We start from the raw sequence: 5,172 nt of genomic DNA, 5'->3' as shown, positions 1-5,172 counted from the left end.
GCAGCGCACACCACACTACGTCCTACCTCCACGCCGTCCGCCGGCGAACTGACGAACCAACTGAGCTACCGAAGCACGACTCACGCCCGGTACCCACAGCTTTACTTCTGCCAGTACCTCGTCTCCTACCTTCCAAACTTTACAGAAGCTCTCCTGCGAACCATGCAGAACTAGCACTCCCGAAAGAAAGGATATTGCGGAGACATGGCTTAGCCACAGCCTGGGGGATGTTTCCAGAATGAGATTTTCACTCTGCAGCGGAGTGTGCGCTGATATGAAACTACCTGGCAGATTAAAACTGTGTGCCCGACCGAGACTCGAACTCGGGACCTTTGCCTTTCGCGGGCAAGTGCTCTACCAAATGAGATACCGAAGCACGACTCACGCCCGGTACCCACAGCTTTACTTCTGCCAGTACCTCGTCTCCTACCTTCCAAACTTTACAGAAGCTCTCCTGCGAACCATGCAGAACTAGCACTCCCGGAAGAAAGGATATTGCGGAGACATGGCTTAGCCACAGCCTGGGGGATGTTTCCAAAATGAAATTTTCACTCTGCAGCGGAGTGTACGCTGATATGAAACTTCCTGGCAGATTAAAACTGTGTGCCCGACCGAGACTCGAACTCGGGACCTTTGTCTTTGCGGGCAAATGCTCTACCAACTGAGCTACCGAAGCACGACTCACGGCCGGTACCCACAGCTTTACTTCTGCCAGTACCTCGTCTCCTACCTTCCAAACTTTACAGAAGCTCTCCTGCGAACCATGCAGAACTAGCACTCCCGAAAGAAAGGATATTGCGAAGACATGGCTTAGCCACAGCCTGGGGGATGTTTCCAGAATGAGATTTTCACTCTGCAGCGGAGTGTGGGCTGATATGAAACTTCCTGGTTCGCAGGTGAGCTTCTGTAAAGTTTGGAAGGTAGGAGACGAGGTACTGGCAGAAGTAAAGCTGTGGGTACCGGGCGTGAGTCGTGTTTCGGTAGCTCAGTTGGTAGAGCACTTGCCTGCGAAAGGCAAAGGTCCCGAGTTCGAGTCTCGGTCGGGCACACAGTTTTAATCTGCCTGGAAGTTTCATATCAGCGCACACTCCGCTGCAGAGTGAAAATCTCATTCTGGAAACATCCCCCAGGCTGTGGCTAAGCCATGTCTCCGCAATATCCTTTCTTCCGGGAGTGCTAGTTCTGCATGGTTCGCAGGAGAGCTTCTGTAAAGTTTGGAAGGTAGGAGACGAGGTACTGGCAGAAGTAAAGCTGTGGGTACCGGGCGTGAGTCGTGCTTCGGTAGCTCAGTTGGTAGAGCACTTGCCCGTGAAAGGCAAAGGTCCCGAGTTCGAGTCTCGGTCGGGCACACAGTTTTAATCTGCCAGGAAGTTTCATATCAGCGCACACTCCGCTGCAGAGTGAAAATCTCATTCTGACCAACGATATATGTTAATTCTCTGATGTTATCTATAACAGTCTGACAATGCACAAGCAGTTTACTGATTACATGCATGTAGAAAACTTATTCTGAGTTAAAGCTGTCAAACAAGCTTTGAAGAAGAATAAACAACCACTACCAGACGACAGCTAATGTAGAAAATACTTTTCTGACAATTTTGGCACGATGCGCTCTCCCCATACATAATACAAAAGCTTCGAGCGCATCTGCTGCCCGGCCATCTGTTAAACCTGAAAAGAACAAAATGACGCAGAAGTTAACATTTTTTCAACATGTGACTATTTTGGGTTGAGAAGTGAAGAGAATTACGTTCAAAGTTAAATTAAATTGTTAACTCCAGCAGACAGCAGAATTGCGTTTTAAAAAAAGGTAGTAGCGAATGTAATAAAACACGCCACGCCTACCCTTACGCTACTAGCTGTGACGTAGCTACAGCACCTCTGGAAGTGAACGGCAGTTCCTCCAGAACTTCGGCATTCCACAGTTGTGTGAGATAATGCACATGGCCGGATGTAGACTTCTGAGAGAAAGTTACAGCCATTCTTTTGGACTGGACGATGGTTTCAACAAACAGATAGCGCAATAGAGTAGCTCAAATGGAAAGGAACACTCCCTGTTTAAATTTCTGCATCCTACACTGTTGGCAGTTCTGTGTAGGTGGCAGTTACGTTATTTTATTTTGTTGATTACAAAATAGAGTCGAATGTATGCACTGGGCAGGCAAGGCAGCTCGTTCATTGCGATTCGGTCAACCAAGTAAATGAATGTACAGAACATCCTGCAAACCACTACAGGGAGTCTGTGTGTCAGAATTCTCATCTTGTGTGCAGCAACGGTGTTATGATGGAGAAATGAGTCGTAGAGAAGAGGGTTTGGTGGTCTGTTGGACTGATGATAGTTTCATATGATGTTGGTCTCGGTTCGATTCCTACTTCTGCCGATGTTTTTGATAGGGAGAGGCTGATTCTATTCTCTTCTGGCTACGCCAAGTGAAGAAGGTATAACAGCAATTTGGTCTGAAAATCACATTAAACATGATATTCCTTCTCTACCAGGTAGACGTTAGGTGGGATCACAATAAAGTAAGGAGTGGCGGCATGTAGAAAGTCTATCATCAGTAGCCTTTCTTATACTAGTTATTTATTTCTAGTGACGAATCAAACCATGTGTATGGTTACAGGACACTTATTCCGTCTTTTATTTGAGCTTCTGTATGTCCATAAAATTGGTTCTAAACTGAGAATGCTACTCAGACCGCCCTTAATGCGGAATTTCGTCCCTTCGTGACAATACAGCTTGACTACAACTTGTAGTTTGTTCGAAACTGCAGATTCCTCACTATCTCCACATATTGCGCATAAATGTGTTGGAATCCTGGCCCAACACTAACTTTTCACATTGTATTATCAAGCTCTAGCATGAGAAAACCTACCTGCTGAAAAAATCTGTTATCTGACGTCTTTTTGTGTGTAGTCAACAACGATATGTGTGGGGTTCGATTCATAGTCAGCACTGAACTCTTTGTCATATTATTTCTAGTTCAAACATGCTCACATGTCGCTTCTGGTGTAACAAACCCACACTCAACTTTCCTTTTCTCTAGAATATAACAGCGACATGTGCCGGGTTGGAGTTCTGGGAAGGAAAAAATTAATGTTTCGTCTTGTCATTTCAATTAATACATTTAGCTACTTCCGAGAAAATCCGATATGTCAAAGTTGATTGTGCTTCGATAACAATCCCATTAGGTTCTGTGTTCGAATCCCTGTCCAACACAGAGCTTTACCTCACTGCATTTTAAGTAAGTTACTTGTGAAGAAGACTTATTTAACATCTCTCGTAGTTCGTTAACAGGGACAATAGATGCTGGGTACTAATTCGCTACCGTTAAAAATGTTTACGTTATGTAATTTAAAGTTGATATTTGTTAACTGATACTGTCTAAAATCGAGGTATATCACTCTCTTTATGTCTAGTCAGGAATGACTGTTAATTTCCGTCAGCCACGAAATCTTAGCCTGCATGATTGGTTCAAATGGCTCTCATCACTATGGGAGTCAACATCTGAGGTCATCAGTCCCCTAGAACCTAGACCTACTTAAACCTAACTAACCTAAGGACATCACACACATCCGTGCCCGAGGCAGGATTCGAACCTGCGACCGTAGCAATCACACGGTTCCGGACTCAAGTGCTTAGACCGGCCGGAGTGGCCGAGCGGTTCTAGGCGCCACAGTCTGGAGCCGCGCGACCGCTACGGTCGCAGGTTCGAATCCTGCCTCGGGCATGGATGTGTGTGGTGTCCTTGGGTTAGTTAGGTTTAGGTAGTTCTAAGTTCTAGGCGACTGATGACCTCAGAAGTTAAGTCCCATAGTGCTCAGAGCCATTTGTAGTGAGTATAACCGCACGGCTACCGCGGCCTAGTCTGCATGATCTGGGTTTGAATCAATATGCAGAACGAGGCGGTTCGTCGTGCCATTTCAAGTTCATATATATTCTCAACTAGCTGATCGCGAATAACGTAAATTTTTAATGACATATTGTGTTAAGTAACATGTCGTGCATCACCTATCTGACGTAATAATGAGAGGGCTGACATTTCATAGATGTCATTTATTGCAATAAATGTGAGCTTACAAGCCTTAAGGACAGTCTTATCTGTGATGAGGTGTTCCCTGATATTTGTAGTATCGTGGTATTACTTTACATCTCGAGTTATTGCGATACAGAGCAGTGTTTTCTAGTGGTGATTGGTTGGAACCATTTTCAATAGTCAAACGACTGTACCAAGGAGCGATTACAGGACCTTGTAGACAGCTGCGTTATGTAGGTCGCATGGGAATCAGGTGAAATGCAATTCCGGTCGTTCGGATACTTTGAGCACGGCTGTAGGTGAAGTCGAAAGTTAAATATCATTTGTTTTCACCAATAGCGAAATCCTGCAACCTTAACTGACGATAGAATTGTTTTTGCCTAACTGGGATTCGAACCCAGCATCTGGCGCCGTCGTTTTCTAGCCAGGAACAGACGATAAATAGCTATTGTTGGTTCACCAGTAGCGAGATGGGCGCATGTTTAGCTAGACATCAGGCGACGAAAAGTTCTGTGCTGAATGGAATTCAAACCCCATACACGTGGTCATGTAGAAACTTTAACTATCAAATTCTTTTCCAATAATAGCTAGGAATGGCATGTTTGTACTTTCAATGATGTGATGGAAAATACTCTGCTGGCTAGAGGTTTAATCCACAACACGTCGTCGTTGGTGATCACAACGAACACAACGTCAAACCCAAATCCGTTTTCACCAGTAGGATGGAGAGGAATGTTTGAATTTGAAAAGATGCCAGGAAATGTTTGATCTTGTAATGTTGTGATAAAAAGCTCATCATGTGGCTGTGAGTTGAAACGAACACATTACAGCTGACAACGCACGAAGAGACGTTGAAAATGCAACTATTTTTCACCAATAGTTCGGAGTGCACACGCTAGGGCTTGAATTGAAATAATGAATTTTTTTTGTGCTTATCAGGATTTGAAACCAGATAGATGCCTTTCGAGGACGCCTAGAAGAGTTTGCAATCCTCGGGAACACAGTGAAATCGAATTCTAATTCCAGTTCAGCACCACAATTTTCAACGTCTCAGTTTCAAATAAAGTAAGAGCCTTGTGAACTTACATGGCCCTTGGTTCATTAAATGAAATACGTTTTCTAGTTTACGATGGCTTGC

At 44.5% G+C, this 5,172-nt stretch overlaps 2 non-coding genes across 2 annotated transcripts; one reads left to right on the top strand and one right to left on the bottom strand.

Moving 5' to 3' along the window:
• Positions 1–603: 603 nt before the first annotated feature.
• Trnac-gca lies at positions 604–677 on the bottom strand. Its single transcript has one exon. It is a non-coding gene; the product is annotated as a tRNA-Cys (tRNA).
• A 597-nt stretch (positions 678–1,274) lies between these two features.
• Positions 1,275–1,349, top strand: Trnas-uga. Its single transcript has one exon. It is a non-coding gene; the product is annotated as a tRNA-Ser (tRNA).
• The last annotated feature ends 3,823 nt before the right edge of the window (positions 1,350–5,172 follow it).

Source organism: Schistocerca piceifrons, chromosome 5 (assembly GCF_021461385.2).
Source record: "Schistocerca piceifrons isolate TAMUIC-IGC-003096 chromosome 5, iqSchPice1.1, whole genome shotgun sequence".
Lineage (NCBI taxonomy): Eukaryota > Metazoa > Arthropoda > Insecta > Orthoptera > Acrididae > Schistocerca > Schistocerca piceifrons.
Note: the sequence above shows the minus strand (reverse complement) of the source record. Positions and strands in the feature narration are given on the sequence as shown.